This window comes from Pogona vitticeps, chromosome 1 (genome assembly GCF_051106095.1).
Source record: "Pogona vitticeps strain Pit_001003342236 chromosome 1, PviZW2.1, whole genome shotgun sequence".
In the NCBI taxonomy this organism is placed as follows: Eukaryota; Metazoa; Chordata; class Lepidosauria; order Squamata; family Agamidae; genus Pogona; species Pogona vitticeps.
This window is the reverse complement of record NC_135783.1, coordinates 202,467,152-202,489,047: the sequence shown is the minus strand read 5'-3', so window position 1 is coordinate 202,489,047 and position 21,896 is coordinate 202,467,152. Positions and strand designations below refer to the sequence as shown.

General features: G+C 43.0%; 1 protein-coding gene across 4 annotated transcripts in view; it reads left to right on the top strand.

Moving 5' to 3' along the window:
- The window catches only part of ITGA6 (integrin subunit alpha 6), a 76,162-nt gene that overhangs the window by 3,875 nt on the left and 50,391 nt on the right, over positions 1-21,896 (top strand). Inside the window, exon 1 of one of the 4 annotated variants that reach the window (XM_078394236.1) lies at positions 10,503-10,521. The exons of the other annotated variants lie outside the window; for them this stretch is intronic. The gene's annotated coding sequence lies outside the window, so the exon portion shown is untranslated. Of the gene's footprint in view, positions 1-10,502; positions 10,522-21,896 lie in introns of those variants that run through there. 4 annotated transcript variants of the gene reach the window in all.

Sequence of the window (21,896 nt, the reverse complement as noted above, 5' to 3'; positions counted from 1 at the left end):
CATTTAGGTTTGGAATAAAAGGTTTTGTAATTAAAAATAATAGATCTGAGGCAATAATACTTGACAGTGAATCTGGAGCATGCTGAATTAATTCACGGAGACTCTTCCAGTCTCTGGAGCAGCAGGCAACTTGTTGCCTTACAGATGCTTTGCGGTTTATCTCCCATGAGCCTCAGAGGCAGCATGCCCGGGGGTCAGGGACTGTGGGAGCTGTAGTTTACAGTGTGACGGTGGAAGCAAATGGCCCCGTATGAACATCTGCAGTCTTAAAGCAAATTTGTTCTGGCTTAAGTTTATGTCATCTAGGGTCCACTTCACGAGACATATAAAAAGATTGTAAGCTGACAGGGTTATATATACTGTCAGGTGTTAAGAGAAAATCAGTGTAGGTGTTGATGTCAGAAAAGAAATGTAATTCAAGGATATTCAGACTCTAATTGTATGTAAAGTAATTTATTGCATTCATATGCGGCCCATGTTAACCCAATAATTTAATTTAGCTGTTTTCAATGTTTAACCAAAACAGATTGACAGCTTTCCATGTAGTAATCATTTTACACTAGGATGAGTGTCATGCAAGGTGAGATGAGGCTGTGTATGTCTTGTAATAATCCCAAAATCTGCAGAGCTGGAAGGGACTCTATGAATCACTTGAGTCCATTCAAAGAGGCCCAGTGGGGAATTGAACTCCCAGCCTCTGGCTCCACAGCCAGATCCCCAAGCCACTGACCTGTGGAGTTCTGAATATAAATAAAAAAACTGTGCCGCTGTCCTTGCGCTGATAGTTTGGTGGTGGGGAACCATTTTTTCCCCTCCCCGCCATCTGAGTTTCAGAGGAAAATGGTATTTCTTTCATTTTGCTTGAAATGAGCCTTGTGGCGCAGTGGTTAAAACGCTGTACTGCAGCAAAAACTGTGCTCACCACCTGGGGTTCAAATCCCAGGTAGCCGGCTCAAGGTTGACTCAGCCTTCCATCTTTCCGAGGTCGGTGAAATGAGTACCCAGCTTGCTGGGGGGGCAATGTGTAGCCTGTATAATTAAAAATTGTAAACCGCCCGGAGAGTGCTTGTAGCGCTATGGGGCGGTATATAAGTCCAATAAATAAATAAATAAAAATAAATAAATAGCAAGTCAGTTCTGTGTCTGTAGACCGCGATTTATATCAGCTTGCAATGTGACGAAAGTCTCACTTGGCTTCCTTCTAGTGCCCTAAAGATGTACAGTATTGCATTAAAACACCCAAGTGTCTCCCAGCATAACCGGGTGATCCAACCAGCAATGGGAAGGCCTGGAAAATAGCATGAAGAGTTGGAAGCTTTAACATCCCCATGGTTTCAGTGTTTTCCGATAATGTTACCCCTCTAAATGGTAACATTGCTGGAGGCCACCAGGTTGTAGAAGACTAGTTTAAATGCAGTTACAGTATTGTTAAGCAGGCTGTAACAGTCTCTAGCAGCGGAATAAGAGATTTTTGTTATGTTTTGAAAACTGTCCAGACAGGCATAATGACCGGGTTAATTGCATGGAAATTGGACTTTCTAGTGAATAATTTGTGGAAATGTATGGCTGGAGAACATTCAAGTGAAATTCTTCAGTGAATCAAACTGCCCTGGCTGGAAACCATGCAGTCCAGTAAGACTCACTGGAAAAGAAATGAATACTGTACAAGGAAAAGTTGAAGGCAAGTGGGAAAAGAGGACTGAACACGAGATGGGTTGACACAATAAAGGAATCTGTGGCTTCAGTGTGAGTTAATGATAGGACCTTCTGGAGCAGCATCACCTCTCCCTTGGGACCTTGCCTGAGCTGTTCACTCTTGGTCTCCCAATCTGCAGTTCAGACAATAATCGTACTAAATAACAGTGGTGAAATTCAGTGGGCCTGCTCTAGTGCAGCCCACTATGCTAAGCAACAGGATTCCAATCAGTGTTTAGTATTGTTACTGTGATCCATCTTAATAAGGGCAGAAGTCTTAAAGAATACCACACATGCCCCTGTGTGGTATGTGGTAATGCATGCAAAGTTCCATGTCAATCCCACAGAGTACGTGGCATGATGATGCTAAGATACTGTGCAAGGGTTGATAGTAGCAGACTTTGGTGGACAGTGAAGTGCTGGGCTTGTAAAGCACCAGGGAAATATTGTTGGGTAATGGGCTAGCTACAAACATACTGTTTGCTGTACCCTGCCTTGAACAGGTTCCCTTCCTATACCCATCAGCTCTTAATTTGCAAGACAATGTAGATCTATTTCTATGTTCATTGGCTTTCTTTCCCCCACCTTTGAAGACCCTGTTGCAGGTATTTTGAATCAGAGTCCCTTGGTGCCTGAACAGGCCTAGCTGAACATTTGTAGAACACCAAGTTGGGAAGAGTGGATAGTTTGTTTTTCCTTTAACAAATTCACGATACTAGAACAGTATAGATGTTCTGTAGCTTTATATGGTGGGGGTAGATGAGATTGAAAGACTGCAGCAGTTTGCTTTTCCAGCTATTTAAAAGCACAAGATCACTCTTGCACCTGCAGAATCCAGAGATATCAAATATCTTTTTGCTACTTGTTGGGGGGGGGGGGAAGCTGTCTTTGTAGCTGGAAAACAAGCCTTGCCATACAGCTGCAGTGTTCTCATTAGTAGTTTGGGGCCCTGGGGGGGGGGCAGCTATGTCTGTATGGGGATCGGGCCAGGCCTAAAGCCAAAACTGTATCTTTGTCAGCTCCGAGGAGGATGCCTCTGCATTTCTAAGTAAAAAGTAGGGAGGGACCTTTCCTGCTGAGTAGTGCTTGAAATATTCCCCAGTTTGAACTCCCTATTGTGCACGCAGGCTCCAGAACAGCAGCATTTCATTACCTTCCTTGTTTTTATCTCTTTTTTTTTCTTGGCATACTGTCAGACTTTACTCATGGAAGCTAAGGGTGTGTCTGAGCTCAGGCCTGCAAAAGTGTTAGATTAATGAGATTACTGGAACAGATTTGTTAACACAGTGCTGCTAGATTAGTTTTCTCTTCTTGCAGGTTTACTGCTCTTGTGCACACCGGGAAATGTGTATTGAAGTTCTAAAGTGCGCATTTCGAAGTGTGGTATGGGATAATGCTAAGCCGTGTAAAGAACTAAGGGGACTCTTCCAGAGCGCTGCATCCCAGCAGAAGGATTCCTGGAATACTTTTAAGGTATTTCATGGAATACATTAAGGCTTTCAGTGGCCAGTGGTCATAGTGGCTATGTAGTACCTCCAGGATCAGTGACTGGATGTCCTCTGTGTGCAGATTGCTGGAGCATGCGATTGGGAGGATGCTGTTATCTAGCCCCACTTGTAGGCTCCCTTGCTGAGATAACTCTAGCTGGCCAGCCTGGGAACAGAAGACTGGCCTAGAGAGGCCTCTCAGAATGGCTTTTCAGTCTGGTCAATACAAGCAGATAGAAAGACTCTCTCGGTCATATGGAAGGTGAGAAGAAAACCCATTACAGTGGTGCCTCGCTTAACGATTCGCTTAGCGAATATCGCATAACAAAGCCGGGGAGAACAGCTGATCGGCAGTTCCAAAATGGCCACCGGAAGGTCCGCGCCGCATTTTCGCGCCCTGCCCCCCTACCGAGGGCACGAAAATGGCGGCGCTATGGAAGAAACTCGCACAGCAGTGAGTTTTCAAGCCATAGGAACGCATTGAACGAAGTTCAATGCGTTTCTATGGCTTTTTTATTCCCACACAGCGATGTTTCGCTATAGCGAAGGTTAATCCGGAACGGATTAACCTCGCTATGCGAGGCACCACTGTATTTTTAACACCCTTGGCTAATGGAAGCTGACATGCGAAACCCAATACATCCTTAGTAACAGTTACCTAGAAGGAGGTTCCCACCTAATTAAAACGGGGCCTGCTGCATGGAAACAGATAATAGGGCTTCAGCAGCATGCCCCTCTGGCCTCTTATGGGCCAAAATCCTGTTCAGATTTCTGTGCCTGCAACTGCATGCACAGAAGTGGCTATGGGGAGGCAGAGAGGTCTGGTTACCTGCCTGGCCACATGTCTGTGACTCTGGAGAACAGGGTTTGAATCCCCGCTCGGCCATGGAAACTCACTGGGGGAGTGGAACTGGTAAAACCTAAAATATCTCACTTACTTTGGAAGCCCTATTAGACTCACTCTAAGTTGGTTTCAATTTGACAGCACAGAAAACACACACACACACACAAGAATTGTCTTTGGTGTGCCGTAGGAATAAAGACATTTTATAAAATAGAATAAATGAATTAAACTCAGTGAAAATGCACAGGGAAGTGTCATAAAACATATTACTGGAAGTTAAGTTCAAGTAACCTTGGGAAAATTTTAAGTGCATGGTGATGCAAATCCACTTTATGTCATTTACTGATTTAAAGCTGCTTTTTCCATCAGTAAGGGGTTTATAAATAGAACTAAAATACTGTAGTATAATTCAACAAACCATTTGTAGTGTCTTCAACAGCACCGTGTGGAATCTTAAGAATTATTTAGCAACCATAGGAGCATACATTTGTTGTTATGACGTAGACTTTTAATTCAAGACCAATATGGACTTCTGATTCTCAGCAGTGCTTGGCCTAAGAAGTCCACCATCACCATCCCAAGGTGTGTGTGTGTATTAAAGATAATCATTCCTGTTTTAGTTCTTTATATTCTGCTCCCTCATTGAGTCAACAGGGAAAGGCTGACACAATAGCTACAATGGAGGCGTTTGTTTCAAGTTATCAGGCTGAATGGGCAGCATAAACTTCAAAGTTCAGTTGGTGGCTATTCAGAGTTAAGGTGAAAAAACGACATGAATGCAGTTTGCAGAGCCCAGTTTTCCAGTCATTCATGTGACAGCCACCATCCATCCTGTCTGTTAGTAAATCAACTAATCAGGCCCCTCCCTCCACCCTAGACTCTTCATTTAATCACAGGCAATTTCTGACAAGAAATACTGCCAAAATAATAATAATAAATAAATAAAAACATCTTAAAATTTAAAAGGGGGAAAACTCTGACATAAAAACCTGGCTTAATAATACCTAATGTGAAGTGAGGAGAGCTTGAAAGAATTCTGGTCGTTATGGCTTTTTTTTGTCTACGTTTTATGATGGTGCCAGGTATTAACTGGTCAGAGACTGGATTAACATATAGTAGTGAGAATTTTCGAAATGTTTGCTTCCTATGTTTTGTGTTCCTTGGCAGACTCTCCCATGAAGTCAGAAAGAAACAGAGCTTAGAAAGTTGCTTTTCCAAAGGACAACTTCTGGAATCCTCTTAACCAGCTAGGCCATAAGGGCTGCAGGGAGCAGGAGTCCCAACATCTCTAGAAGGCACAGTGGTGTTGGTGGGAGCTCTCCTGCCCTCAAGATGATGGAAAAAGGGCACAGCAACCCTCTCCTCGGAGACCAGTCCCATTGGTTTCAGTGTTTCTTACTCAGAAGGGGAACCTCGGTCTTTCTTTTCTAATGTGCCTTCAGACAAAGATCGATTGGAGCATTTGAACCAATGAGTCGAATTCCATTGACCTGAATTCTATGGGGCAAGTTACTGTTCTCTGCTAAGGAGTTCTTAGGGCTGCCAAATGCTATGGATTTCTCCTCTAAGCATGCTGCGGACTTGAAGAGGGATATCCAACATGGCAACCCCCTCCTAGCCTGCATGGAAACATCCATTATCCTTACCTTTCTAATGCTCCAGCACTAGCAGAGGCAGAAAGGGTTGATGTTGTTGTTTTGGTGGGTGTGTTAGACACATGTTAGGGGGATCCATAGCTTTCCTCTTCCAGGAGATTTCGAGGAAATGTACCACAGCCTTTGAACTGCTTAGTTTATCTCCCATTGCCACCATTTGGAGAGAAACAGCAATAATATGGTGTGAATTAAACAAAAACTTCAGAGGAGGAGGAGGACGACGAAAAACTCATTTCCTCCTGCCTTCTTTTGCATTGCCTGGGAGAACTTTGGTTAAGTTACTACTTCTGCCTTCAGGTCTCCTACCTACTCACCTGTAAGGTCGCTCTGAGTAGAATCTAAGTTATTAATATTAGAACACTTTATTGGAAGTGTTAAAAGCCTAGGAAGATCTAGGAAAATTCTTTTGGGGTTCTGTTTTGTTTCATTTTATAAATTGTCTTGGTTTAGACATCATGACCAAGTTATGATTTTACTCTTGGGTTAACAGTGGGTGTTCCCTCTGGATCCTGCCCCCCCCCCAAGATCCCCGTACCTATGAACTGATACTCACAATTGCTGTGATGTTGAAACAGGGCAGTTTTTGCTACCAGCAACCATAGTTTGCCTCTGAACTGGAATGAGAAAAACATCTCAGCTTTTGTAACAAGCACTAGCTTGTCTGATCTGGATGTCCTGGCAAAAAAATGTCAAGAGGGCTCTGAATCAGGATGTGTGGGAGGGAACTGGAAGTGTGCAGAAGGCTCTGGAAATCTGAAAGTTGTAGTCCAGAAGAGTAATTTTTCCAGGCTCTGGGAAGTGGAGGAGAAAGCATGAGGGTGAACCATGTTGCCTTAAAGTATGGCCTGGAAGGGTGGGTCATGATGTCAGTATTTGAAACTGATCGTTTTTGAAATTTTAAATGAGTGATTCCCAACCTTGGGTCCCCAAATATTCTGGAACTACAATTCCTAGAAATTCTGCCCAGCACAGTTAGAGGTGAATGCTTCCTGGAGTTTTAGTTCAAGAACATCTGGGGATCCAAGGTTGGGAACCACTGCTTTAAATGATTCAGTTTTCCTGCCCTTAGATGATGAGGAAGGACATTGTTTCTATTGGAATGCCTTTCAGTTGGAATTGATTTTTTAAAAAACCTGCACACATGCTGAAGTGGCTTTTAAGTTTGCATACATCTCTTCTGTCGGTTTTCATTTGGCTAAGGAATTGGCGGAGGCAGTACTGAGAGGAGTGTATGGAATACCAATGCATTACTTACTTTATGAGCAGGTATAAATCAACCTTGTGCAGCCAGATAAAACAGAAAAATGTTCTCATCTCAACAAGTGTCTCTGAGGCTGGAAAAAGTGTCTCTAAAAATGACTCTGAAACGTGTCTAGACAGAGGACGGATGAACAAAAACTGAAGAGCAGGCATGTTGGCTACTTGTACACTGCAGCTTGGTGCCGTGAATGCCAGCAAGCATCCAGTGAAGACCGTTCTAAAGACCTGAGGGCACAAATTTGTTGGAGTTACGATGGTGCATGGCTCCCGTTTGCATACCTGATCCCAGTTCATGGTCTTGTTTCTTCCTTTTATGTTGTGTGGTCTTTCCTAGCTTTAACTGGGACATGCTTTCTGGAAACCAAATGCTTACCTTTTAAAATCGCCCATTTCTGCAGTTCCATTGGTGGTGTTGAGACCTACTTTAGGTCAAGCAGTTATTTAATAGTGAAGCCTGATGTTATGTGGTATTCAGTCCAACCTGGTGCCAGACCTTGAAATTTTAAAAAAAAACAAAATACAATGACATGCTGAAGCCGTTTAGGATTGAGCAGTGACAAAACCTCTACCAGTCATCCTACCGCTGCTCATTTATAAATTGTTTCAGCTTGGCATTGTATGTGTTCTTCTTCAAAGTTTATTTCCAGTTCTCAAAGGGAGGCCAGGGTGACTGAATCCAAGCATGGCCCATGTAAGAGGCAGTCAGAGGCAAACAAGCAAATCCAGCTGTTCTTACTTCCAGGCCAAGCTGATGTAGACCAAGTGAGACAGTTGGACAGACCTTTGCCTCAGAGCTGGAGACGCGCCACACAATCCTGTCTCTTTCTTAAATGTAAACCCTTTGTCTTCAGCGGAATTGTTAATGAATAGTTCTTTTGTCTACTGGGGTCACTGTTTTTAACAAAGCTGTGCTAATAAGCAAAGCATTTGAATGAAGAAGGCAAAGTTTAATGGAAGAGGGTAAAACTCTTCTGAAAAGGCTAGTTATGTCACCCACACAGAAGAGTCAGTGGAAACAGGAGGGCTGAGAGATTCTTATGCCTCCCTCACTTCTCCCTGCCATCTTCCATTCAGTTTCTCTGTGTGTTCTTTATAGGTTGAAAATTGTGCCAAACTTAAGAGAAAGTTACTTCCAGAATTTACAGATTCCTCCTACAATGTTCTGAGTGTTATGATATTTAAAAAACAAACAAAAAAAAACACTAACCTTTTGGGGTTCTGAAAATTAGAAGTGTCTTAGCTGGGATACACTTCGGCTCCTCTTCACCTTCAGAGAGTTTTAATCTTTATTTTGTAACTTGTATGTGTTATATTTGTATTTAAAACACCCCACCCCTTCCTGCTGGCTGAAGTTCTTGAGTTTGATCCATCTTGAGGAATTTAGGCTTTGTTAATTCTAGCACAAATTGACCTGACCTTCCTGGACCAGGAATTGTAATTATCTTTTAGATTTCACCACGGGTGGCTCATGACTAGAGCAAGCCCCCCTGCCCCCACCTATCTACTGATTTCACACTTCTCTGCATGTTAAGAGGCCATTCTTGACTTCAACACACACCAACAACTTCCCCAATATATATGAATTTGTGTAAAAATAAAATGAGAAGTGCACACTTTGAAATATAATATGCCTCTGCATTCATTTTTTAAGAAGAAAATATGTCCAAAACGTCTTATAATTAAGCTAGACATAGAAACCCCCTGGTGAATAAAGATTGCAGTTTGTGCTAGGCCGTGGACCTGAGGGCCTTGAAAAGCAAGTTCCAGAAGTGAGGCACAACCACTAGAAAGGTCTGTGAGTCAGTTAGCCAGTCAGTGTCTACCTCAAAAGTGAGCAAAGAGCAAGATCTCCAGTGGCAACTTCAACCGCTGAGCAGGTCTGTGGTGAACCTGGTGTGGTTCCAAAAAATACAAGGTCCTGTGAATGAAAACATTGTGCCAAAGGAAAACCTGGTTTTTGTACCCCTCAGACTGAGGCTCTAGAATGTGGCTTCTTCAACTTATAGGATTCTGCTTTTCTGGACTTTGAGGTTCAGACCTAGCAATGTCAAGGGCATATGGACTCCTTGAGATGTACTGCCAGGTCTTGCTCTGATCCTGTTCGCACAGTCAAGCAGCTCACACTGCCAGTTATTCATGCGATCGTAGAGTTGGGTGTCGGGTCTTACAGAGGAGCTGTTGTGTGAACTGGCTGCATGAAGAACGGACAGCATGGCAGCAAGGCAGTTGGCTTCCTATAAATGTGATTTCCTGTAAAGCTAATAAAAGAATGGGACATTTTCTTGATCTTATTGAATCCTGTCTGGGTTCTTTTGCCTCCACTGACAAAAGTAAAACAGAACATTTCCTACACCACTGCCTCAATTAAGGTGTTTGGCATCTTAACAGAAGGGTATCTTTTGTAGAGCTGCAAAGTGTGATAGATTTCGAGTCTTTGCTGCACTTTCTTTCTCATTAAAAACCTAGCCAGAGGCTCCACTGAGCACCCCAAGACAATTATTCAGGAAATTTCCCACAGGATTAGATAAACGCTTGCCAGAACTGAAATGGAAATGGATTTTCTCGGCCTGTTTGAAGCATCAAGTTGAATACTGGGCGAAAGAGACTTTGCTGCAAACTTCATGAATCCAAGGGAAGGAGGAGGAAGTGAAATTCAAGTGAAGTAAAACTGAGGAGAGTTTTACAAACAGTCATAACAAGGGACGGTCAGCTTTTAAAGTTTTTCCTCTCCCATTTTAATAGTCCAGGCTGTAAACTTAATGATTTATCATGAAATATTGTGCTTTAAAAAGATAATTACAGGACAGTGTTCCTGTGGATCTCATTTGCAATTTAGTCCCAAGAAAAGAGTTAAAAGGGTGTACTCCCAGGACAAATCCTGTGTATATTAATTTTGGCCAAAGAGGCAGAACATCTGAATTACTTCACATTTCTTCAGACACAAAAGAGTTTGTTCAGACTTTTGATGATGAGGAAGTCATCAGTACCCTGCAGAAGTTCCCTTCCTCTGATACAGAACGGTCAAAATACTGTTGCCACAACTTATGCCACATAAGGCTGATGACGGTAGCAGCAGTGAGTTTTGTTTGTTTTTAATTAAACATTTCCAACTTCTCTGCCAAACGACCTGAGCCTCGTGTGATCATTTTCATTGGATGGACGCCGTATGGGCTATGGGATGGAATGGCAAAGGCTTTAATTACCAAAAATTGGAAGATCAGTTATCACAGGTAGTTTTTTTTCCTATTGATTGTGGTGATTCCAGTGGTGCCCAGATGTTATTACTTATCTTAGAAAATTGATTGCGGGAATAGTTCATAGATGACAGCTGAATTTTAATAAATTGATTTTGGAGATATCTTTGCATTTGGATAGATGGGTATATTTGAATCTGCCCCTCTGGGGCAAGGTAGATACACTAAAAATAAATATTATACCTTGGTCATAGGTCTCTTGTGTGCCATCCCCCTTCATATTCCTAGCAGAAAATTCCATAAAATCAGTACTGTGTTCCAGAAATGTTTGTGGGGTTCCATGCCATCTCAGATCTTTTTGAAGAAGCAACCTGCATTCATTGAAGGTGGGTTTAGCATTCCTGGTATCAGGTACCGTCGTGCCCTGCTGGACAATTACCCCACTCTATGATGAATCCGCTTAACGTTGAAGCTTTTGCGATCGCTTTTGCAATCGCAAAACGATGTTTAGATGGGTTTTTTTCACTTAGCGGTGATTGGTTCCCTGCTTCGGGAACCGATTTTTTGCTTTACGATGATCAGCAAACAGCTGATCGTCGTGTTTCAAAATGGCCACTGGCTGAAGAAAATGGATCCCCGCTGTTTTAGGGACGGATTCCTCACATTACAGGCACCAAAAAAATGGCCGTCGTATGGAGGATCTTCGCTGGACGAGCAGGTATTCAGCCCATTGGAACGCATTGAACAGTTTGCAATGCGTTTCAATGGGTCTTAAAATTTTCGTTTGACGACATTTTGCTCTACAGCAATTTTGCTGGAATGAATTAACGCCGTCAAGCGAGGCACCACTGTATATCATCAGGCCTGGCTTGTATTATTGACTGGAATGGTGTCTCACCATTAAGCTATCGACCTTGGGCCCTTTGGGAAACCTCTTGCCTGGCACCCCTATCTGAGTGGATGGTTTGGGGGTCTACACATGGTAAAACAGACTCTGTACCCCTGACAATTTCTGCTATGGTGCATATTGCCGAGACAGCTTCAATTTTTTCGCTTTATAGCATATTAAATTAACAGAGATGTTGGCAAGTCTTTGGGTCTGAGACCCGGTCCTTTCTCCCAAGTCCAAGTTTGAATCTTTGGTGCAAAATTCCAAGTCCCTGTTAAAAACAAGCTTTTTTTCTCCAGAAAAAAAAGAGATGGGTGAGTGTGTTCTGAGTTGTGAGCTGAGACCGAGTCATTGGGGGGGGGGGGGAAGAGTTGAGTCCAAGTTGAATCTCCGGTGCAACTTAAGTCTGACATTTATTTATTTTATTAGATTTATATCCCGCCCATCTAGACTGGGTGTTCTCTGGGCGGCACTTCACAGCTAATCTCATGACTTGAGTTTCCATCCCTATAAATTAACAATACCCAGACTTCAAAACCGGGAAGATGTTTATTCTATGAAGGGTTTGGACAGACAGGGCAATTCTTACTTTTTTAGACCAATTAATTGGATATGATGTGTTTTTGCCGTTTACTAGCTTGAGAACGAGGTATGATCTGCCAACCACAACTGAGCCATTTTCTGTTCTAGGTGGAAGAAGATTTTATTCTCTTTAGCAGTGAAGTGTATTGAGAACCTGAATGTGCTGTCAAGGGCTTAAGGTCATGTGGCTGGCGAGGAATGAATGGGCACAGGAGTATTTATGCCCACCACCCTGCATATTAACACTGTGAAGGGAGCATTTTTAAGAGGGGAGGAGAAAGGAAACATTGATGCCAGGTGCATCATGCACAGTCATGTTCCCACATTTAATTGCATGGTTTGTACATCTGTTCAATCAGAGCACGATAGACTAGCATGCTTCTAAGAAATATCCGTATCCCGCTTTGGTTATCAGTGGCTGGTGACCAACAGCAGGGCATGGCTTCCACTTATCCCTGTTTATGAACTTCCCATCTTAATGAGGACACTCCTAGAGATAAAAAACGCCGGATGTGATAGATGTTGACTTAGATCCAGGAACATAATGCTTACATTCTGATTAATCTCTGCAAACAATTAGTACATTTTGCAAGGGACAGTGTAGGTTGCCATGGGTAGGGTAGGATTATTCGGAATGAACAGATGAAAGGAATGTTTTCTTAGTGTGGTCATCAGTAATTTTCTTCCAAATGGGTTGTTGGATAATGCTGTGCGGACGGGGTGCTTTACTTCCTTTCCCAGTCTGTTCTTGCAGAGGTATAATGCTTGCCTCAGCTGTGGTTAAGTAGTACATTTTGGGAAGATAGATTCAAAAGAGGACCATGATCCTGCATGTTTAATAATGAAATTCCCTCTTCTCTTCAGCTACCAAAGGTGTGTAAGCTCAGTCCTCTTTGTGACTGGCCACCCTCATTGAACTGACAGCTGTGTTAGCTATTTCTAAAGCTAACTAGTGTTGCAGTTTATCTCCGTCTTTCCCGTAATTTGCCTAAGGTCTCTGGTGGAAATTCATGCCTGACAAGAAGGGTGTTTGGGCAGGAGGTGCGTGAATGTGTACTCTACTTCCAGTTTGCTTAACCGTAGTGTAGCAACTGGGAATGTTAACATATGGCTCAGTTCAGTGATAAATTTTTACGGACTTTAATGCTGAGTCATTACTCCATGTTTCGGATCAGTTTTGTCAGAAAATAGATAATATGCAAACCTTTTACACATTTCAACAGTTGCTTATGGCTTTATCTGTTAAAACTGTTGGGTGTTAAGCATAACGCTTCATGGAAATACCTTTGTTCACTGAAGCACACATTCCATCTGCTAGACTGGGAAAACATATAGGAATGAAATTATTGTCACAGCAGTTTTTGGAAGAGAAGAGATTCTGATGAAAGAATTCTCAAGCGTTTGATGGAACCTGAGGTCAAAGTCTTAATATATAATCCCAACTAGTGAAATCAAAAAGGTATGTAAACCCCATTGATTCAATGGGTCTGTCTAGCTGGGAATGCCCACGAGATTCTGGGCTAGGATTCTTTACGGAGAAGGTTGTAACTAAGTAATAGGCCAGATGCTTTGCATGAAGAATGTCGCAAAACCTAAGATGTCCAAGTAAGAATGAGAAAGGTTATTGCCTGAAAACACAGGAGTGGCTGCAAGTTAGAGCTCAGCTTCATACAACATGGTTCTGAGATTTATATAGCCTTTTATCTGTTATCTTCAGAGCCTGTCGGAGAAAGCAACGAAAGAAGCTGGCAGGCTGAAGGGGGCGATTTCCAACCTTCAGGCTGAGTCCAGTCTTCAGAAGAAGATTCTCCATATATTCTCAAAGGCTTTCACAGCCGGGATCTGATGGTTGTTGTGGGTTTTTCGGGCTCTTTGGCCGTGTTCTGACTGTTCTTCCTGATGTTTCGCCAGGCTCTGTGGCCGGCATCTTCAGAGGACTGGAGTAGGAACTCAGTCCATGCTCTGTTGCTCTTTGTTGGATAGTTGAAGCCATTGAAATCCATAAACATCAGCATAGCTTCAATAAAAAGAGGAAAGTCTGAAACTGAACAAGGCCTGGCATCCAGCATTGGAAAATACAGCCTGCAGAAGGTCAGCGAACTCTACCCAGCCACAAGGACCAGGGATCATTGCACAAAAAAGATCTGCTAAAGACACCCATCAACCACAGTGACAGATAATCTCTCCCACTTATCATAGCAATACACCCACAACAAAAACACACTGATTACCATAATCATCCAATCTCCTGGAAAGGACAAAAGCTGTTCCCACAGCTATAAATACTCAACTATCCAACAAACAGCAACAGAGCATGGACTGAGTTCCTACTCCTGTCCTCTGAAGATGCCGGCCACAGAGACTGGTGAAAAGTCAGGAAGAACAACCTTCAGAACACGGCCAAAGAGTCCGAAAAACCCACAAGAACCAATAAGCTTCTCCATCTTTGGGAATCTTTGAGCTAGCTGGACCAGAAGTTATGATTCAGTATCAAGGGAGCCTCCCATGATACTGACTGTAACGATTGTCCCACGTCACTCCTGTCACTCATATTCAAGATCTCACTTGCATGAGCCTATGAGAGGAGTGGAGGGGTGGAGTCAGGGGATATAAGAAGGTTTGGCAGGGAGAGATAGAGGTTGCAGGGAGAGAAATAGAGAATTTGCAGAGAGAGGGAGATAGGGAGATAGTGAGAAAATATACTAATAGAGATAAGCTGGTCAAGGTTAATAGATAAAGCAGGTGGTGACTGAGTATGTGGGAAAATATATGATATTTTAATGATTTGATTGGAGGCACTGAATAAAGAACATCTGTGATTCTTATTTAATTTATTCCTCTTCAATAAATAAGTTCTGTTGGCAGTAGCCAGACAGGTGTCTGACTAAAGTCTTTTAAATTATGGATAAAGGAAATCCACTGGTGGCAGTGAGGAAAAGACGAAATAGCACAATTGATATCTGTTGGTGAGAGGACATAGCATGAGCTCTTTATGTTTGGTGAAACAAGCAGGGGCCACGTGGTAAACATCACACTGGCTGTTGCTTTGAGCTGATAATAAGGGGAAAACAATGAATTAAATCTCATAGAACTCAAAATACTTCTGCACCTTAGAGGATAACAAGTTCTAAGTAGAATAACCTTTTTCAAGACTACAGTGGTGCCTCGCTTTACAAGCACTCCGTTTGATGATGAAATCACATTACGTTGAAGATTTTGCGATCGCTTTAACGATGTTCCCTATGGGGGAATTTCGCTTTGCGATGATCAGTTCCCTGCTTCGGGAACCGATCATCGCAAAGCGACTATTTTCGGCCAGCTGATCGGTGGTTTCAAAATGGCCGCCGGGTGAAAAACATGGCCGCCTGCTGTTTTCTGGCACGGATTCCTCGCTGCACGGGCAGCGAAAATGGCCGTGCTATGGAGAATCTTCACTGGACGGTGAGTTTTAAGCCCACAGGAACGCATTAATTGGGTTTTAATGCGTTTCTATGGGCTTTTTAAAATCGCATGACGACGTTTTTGTTCGACAGTGATTTTTGCGGAACAAATTAACGTCATCATGCAAGGCACCACTGTACCCAGTTTTTCAAATGCACGTAGCCCAGTTGTTGCATCTAAGGAAGCAGGCTGTAATCCCCAAAACCTAATGCTAAATAAAACTTGCTAGTTGCATTTGCAAGTTGTGAGTCATGTAAGATGCCACAAGACTGTGTTGTTTTTGCTGGAGCAGATTAACATAGAAACCTGCTAGATGTTTTGGACAAAATCTTCTTCTGTAGCATGGTAAATTGCCTCAAATTAAGAAATCACTGTAGACATTGGGAATGTCATGCTGAGTCATACAACTCCATATGCAACAGATCTTGCCTACTGTGGTTGTTGTTTTTTAACCTGGGGCAATTTACCTTGAAAAGTTGGGCTGCTCCTACTGCCCCAGAATAACAAAGGACGTTTTCCCCCCATTGAATTATAATGGCTCTATCTGGGGAAAATCCTTTGCTCAGAATTTTATCAAACTTGCAACAATGGAATCAGTGGTTTTCTGAATTCTGTTTGTGTCCCATCATCTAAATAGACCCTTTGTTCACATGAATTGGCCAGATTTCTTTATATATATATTAAGTTATTGGCAAGATAGGACAGACACTACAGTATTTATTTGAATCACCAAGAACATTTTCCTGAAGACAAACCCAAGTCAGCCTGCCACACACAGTGCGGGTGGGTCGGAGTTCAAAAGGAAATACATATTTGTTCAGGGAACACCCAAAACTGGCAGCCCACTGGTATCAGCATGTTTACCAAGAACATGCAATAATTTTCACCTTCATTGCTCTTTTATTGCTTTTTTAAAAACGTCATAAAATAAGCCTGTGACAGCTTTGTAATCTTTTGTAGAAGTAAATTTTAAAAGCATACATGCTTTAATTTTGTAACCTCTGTTGGCTACTTCCACATCATAATCTGAGTCTATACTAAATATGGATAATTGTTTTATCTTGTTATCTTTTTATTGCATTCAAATTGTTGTGAGCTGCCCAGAGACCTTTGGGTAGTGTGAGTGGCATATAAGTTTAATGAATAATAATAATAAATCTGATTGTGAGTCCCAGGAGCCCCTGGGACTTCAGTAAGACTACGTCTCTCCATTTCCGAATCGAGACAAGCAGTGCGTGAAGAGGAAAACTTAACTGGGTTTATTGGAGTTTGGGAAGGGGAAATATCATGACCAACATGCATCAACTCAGTCCTGGTTTGAAATTCGGCACCACTTTCACACAGTCTCTATAGAAGGTCTGGTCTCTTGTACAGGATTTGTAGATCTTCTTGCAACCTTAGTTGGTTGGTCAGAACTCAGTCCTTCACAAGCAGTGTCTTGAAGCGAGAGGGTGATAGACCTCCACTGAGGGCAGATGAGTGTGGGCGTCCTCCTTGACAGATCCCGGTTCCCGCATTTTCCAGGCTTGATGACCACGCTCCCCCTTTCCCTGCCAAGGAAAGCAGGTCTCCCTCTGCGTGCTCCCTTCCCAGTCTCTCTCTCCCTTCTTTCTTGTTCCCCTCAACAAGAAGGTTGGGGAGGGGCTTTTGTTTTGATACTTGGAGCCCTCCCTTTTAGGGACTCTAAATCGAACACAACCACCCCTTTGTAGATACAATCCCATTCTCCTGGATCTTCTCTCTTCCTGAGGGGGCTCCTCTACCCAGTAACCTCCCGGCCACTCTTCCAGTGTGTCTCCCCAGTCTTGGTCCTCTGGAGCTTCAGCCTTCCCTTTATGGTCAGCCATTCCCTCTGGCCTCTGAGGTGTGGCGTTTGCCTCAAGGTTGCCGGTACTTGTCCTCCTGGTGGTGCTATTCCTTCTTTGCTGGGGAGTTCTTCTCTTCCTTTTATCTTCTCTAATGGGATCCCGATTTCTGTCTTAGGGTCTCCTGTCTCCCTTTTTGACTCCTCATCCCCCCCCCCAATCGCTGAGGGTAGCATTCACCCCCTCTACCAGGGGACTCTTCCTCTCCTACCTTTTCTCCCCCCCCTTTCTCCATCCTGATGTCTCACCCCCCCCCAAAGTCTCTTCTTTATCTTTGGACGGCCAGGGGCAGGACACTTCCCAAAAAGTCTCTGAGATACCTCCCTTCACTCTGCAGACTGACAAGATTACCCAACCCTCTGCCTGTGTGCCTGTGTTGTGTGCCGAGGTCACAGTGCTCTGTAACCCGTCTACAGCCATCCATTTGGGCAGTCTTGTTCCTTGGGTTGTTGCAGTGGGTAGTTCAGGTCCCTGGTCTTGGAGCAAGGGCACACCATGACCTTGCCCTCTTCACACGGACGCATGTTTAATGGGACGATTCTCCTCCTCATTCCAATACAACTTATTGTTGATGTGAAAAATTAAGATCCAGAGAGGGATAATTTTGAAAGAGAGGCTGGGCCCTTTTAAATATAGATATACTTATTTATTTAAAATATTTTCACCCCACCAGTCTCCTTGGAAAGGATCCAAGGCAGCTTACAACATTGAAAGACAATATTTAAAGTTGAAAACAATTGAATATACAATGGCGGTTAACATCAATAAAAGGCGATCTTTAAACCTAAGAACAATGAGTATAGGGAGGCAGCTTACATAATTGAAAAGCAATATTGTATTAAAGTTAAGAACAATTAGTACACAAACATTAAAGAAAACCAATACCATTCTGAGAAATGGAAAACACAATGGAAAACACAAGAAATTCTAAAAATTCAAATGCATGACAAAGAGAGGATGTGAGGGAACAGACATGGGGAAATTGTGCCTTTCTAGATGTGGGACTGCAAACCCCAAAAGCCCTAGCCAGCAGTGCCATTGACGGGGAAAAATAATGGGAGTTGCATTCTTTGTGGTGGTCTATGTATTTTCTATTCCTACTGTACAGTGTCCAAGCAGTGGGCTCAGGACAAAAAAAAAGAGGGGGGGAGAGAGGGAGGAAGGGAGAGAAGAAAGAGTGTCTTGAGGTTGTGTGTAATTCTCTTATTAAGTTCATGACCACAATATGGTGATGGCTTCTAGCTTGAGTGATATATATACAGTGGTGCCCCCGCATAGCGACGATAATCCATGCAGCAAAAATCATCGCTATACGGATTCGTCGCTATGCGAAAATAAAAAGCCCATAGGAATGCATTAAAACCTGTTTAATGTGTCCCTATGGGCAAAAAACTCAACTTTATGTGAAAATCCTCCATACGGCGGCCATTTTCACTGCCTGGTAAGCGAGGAATCCGGGTGAAAACACAGCGGGCGGCCATTTTTTTACCCGGCAGCCATTTTGGAACCGCCGATCAGCTGTTGGGAAATCATCGTTATGCAAAAATTGGTAAGCGAAACTGCTTACCGATCATCGCAAAGCGATTTTTCCCATTAGAAACATCGCAATGCGATCGCAAAAACAATCGCAAAAAATTCATCGCTATGCGGATTCGTCGTTCAACGGGGCGCCCATTAAGTGAGGCACCACTGTAATGCATATTGGCTGGGGATGATGGGAGTAGTTGTTCCAGATGTTGGACATGGTTTGGGTTGGGAAAGGCAGGACTGGTTTTTTGAACCTTTACATGGAGGAAAGCTCTTTTCAGGGGCTACCAGGCACAGTGGCAGAAATGGCCCTGTTTGTCTTCAAAGGCAGCAGACTGGGGACGGACGTCCTGTGCAGAGGTTTCCGAGGGCCAGATTAGACAGTGAACATGAACCTTTCCTGATTTTATAAAGGCTCTTGCCTGCTGCCTGTGCAGTAGCCATAGCAAAGCCCTGCTTTGACTGCAGCTGCGACTCTTTGTGACTGTTGAGAAAGAGGAAGGTCTTGTGTTCTAGGTGGATTCTTAGACCGTTTAGTACTGGTCTCTCTCATTTGATTGGTGGCAGTTCAGTCAAGGTGGCTTCCTTAAACTGGGCACTGAATTGGGAATATGTTGAATGCAAAGCATATTTTTGCTCACCTGGAAAAGTTGCTTTTTGTGCTGCAACTCCCAGGAACCACAGCAGAGGATGGTGGCTGTTGGATTCTGGGGGATTTGGTCCGAGCAAGTAAGATTTCCAAGCTCTTTCTCATCTGTTGACCTACAGTTCATCTTCTGACTAAAATGGCATTCTCAGCAAAGGCAGGTTGTAACTGTGGGAACACATCCTCAGAGATCTCACACACATTGGCATAAAGCACTTTCAGGACTTAATAATGTTCAAGGTAGATAGGTGAAAATCAGACATGCAGTGTTTAGATGCAGCAGGAGCAGGTCTTGCATGGTTTCATGTGCCCTTGTAGCAACGTGGGTTTGCAACTGTTTTTTGGTTTTGGGGAGTGTTTGCATGCGCGCGCACATGAGGTCTGTGAACAGATGTTTTCTATCTTCAGTGCATTTTCTTAATTCTCCACCCATCATTCTTTCACCCTCAACTTATAACCTTTAGGGAGGGACCTGCTTACATTTTAAACATTCCACCCTATACAGAAGGGTGGGAGGGAGGATGCAATGGGCTGGTGGAGAGTGTCCACCCATGCTGATTTCCTTCAATGTCTCCTTTTTCTACTAAAAATGACAAGGCTGCTGTCTTGCATTATGTCAGCTTCACTGGTGCTTCTTTTCTCCTTTCACTCTCTTTGGTTCATAATATTGGGGGGGAGGGAATTGCCCCACTATCCTACTATCATTAAGACCACTTGGGGTAGGGAAAGGAAGAGGTTTATGTCTCCCCAACCTTATTCGTGCACAGTATTTTTTATTAGTATTTTTATTTTAAGAAAGAAAGAAAAACTGAAGACATGAGTCAAGTGGACAAAGTTTTGACCAGATCTTATTTAATGACGTTGGAGAGCCTAAGAGTCAGGATGTTCCTGGAAATGGCTGTGAGGAGGGATTCAGTTAGCAAGATGCTCATGCTTGTATGAAAGACGCACTGGTTTGTGCATGCGAAAGAATTGGGTGCTGAAGTGATGATTTGGTCAAAAGAGCTGTACCGTTGTAGGCTCCATGTGAAAAATGAGATTTTTTGAATGTTCCTTCATTTGAAAAATTCCAAGTGGACAGAAAAGTAGTTCATCATGGAAAATATATTTCCCGTCTTTTGTTTTCTCTGTTGGTTTTCTATTTGAAGGATGTTTTAAAGGGGGGGGGGGATGATAAAAATGTAGTTCTTTGTCTGTCATCTGAAGTCATCTGAGCCATGGTGCCACCAGGGCAACTCACGGCTGATTGCTATTTCCGTCCATTCACAGACCCTTTTTTGAAAAGGGAGATCCAGAAATGTAGAAATTACTGTCAAAGACGTAGGTCGGGGGACATTGAAGTGTCTCCTAACGAATATGCACCTAGTCAACCCCAATCTGTAAGCCCATTATTTGGGTACAGAGTGTGTCCAGGGAGTTTTGCATGCCCCTAAAGCAAAGCAAAGTGTGCTGCTTCTATACTGCCCCATAGTGCTTTTAGAGCATGCTCTGGGAGGTTTACAATTTAATTGTGCAGGCTACACATTGCGCCCCACCCCCCAGCGAGATGGGTACAATTTCATATAAGCAGCACGCTTTTTATAAGCAGCACACTTTTTACTTAATTTACTGACCTTGGAAGAATGGAAGGATGAGTCAGCCTTGTGCCTGCTATGTGAGCCCATTGAGATCAAACCCGGGTTGTGAGCAGGGTCTTGACTGCAGTACTGCATTTTAACCACTGTGTCACAAGGCTCCTTGTAGTGACCTGTGTGTGTGGATTTATATTTCTCAAACTACATATGATAATTGTAATGTAAATAATTATAAATCCATACCAGCATCCTATATTATTTTGATATGCTTCTCTTATTAGTAGCTTGATGATATAACATCCCTCCTAAGCCTGCTGCTCTGAAACATACAGGTGTATAAGTTCTGCCACCCCAAGCCAACATGACCAGAAACCATAGTGGCTGGAAATGATGGAGGTTGTTGCCCAGTATATTTAGAGGGCAGCAGAGTAGGAGAGCCTGCCATATAGACATCATTTCAGGAATTGCAGCTGCTTCCTCTCTAAACTGTAATCTTATCATGAATGTATACCAAACAAGGTAAAAAGGAAACAGCAATGTCGAAGAATAACAACACCTTTAATGGAAACACACTCAGATGAGAAAGCAATTTCATAATTTAGAGAGCTGTAAGTACTCAAAACATAGCAAAAGCAAGAGTTCCTTAATCTTGTGAAGAGATGAGAGAAGCCATCCATTAAAGGCAACAAAATAAGCTTTAATTTGGTTGCCTTTAATGTGTTGCTCTTCTTGTCTCTCTGTGTGGTAGAAAACCTAAGAGATTTAAGAGGACAGCTCTCAGAAATGAGGGAATGATGGATTTAATAAATCATTTGTAGAGAGAGTTCCTCAGGATCTCTGTAGGATGAAATGATAGCGGGGGGGGGGGTTGTTGATGCAGAATTAATCCTTGTCAGCCATCAACTCTGGCTCAGGTATCAAGAGTAGGCTGCAGTCCTCCATGCTTTCTTCCCTAAAATCCCCCTTTCCTCTATTTTTAGCCGTGACTTACATGTGTGCATACATGAAGGCATGTGCACTATGACTATGCTGAAGAAGATATTTTCATCAGTTAGATCAACCATTAAGTGTAACATTTTGAGACCACACGAGATCATGGTTCAGAGCAGTAGGATTTTTCTTATCTGAAAGATGGGTCGGAGGTAGATAGCACAGGTGCAGTCCTTCTCTGACTCGGTTCAAGGGGGAAAGGTGGGTTCCATCAAGTCTGCAGCCGCTGCCTTAAGAGAGCTGAACA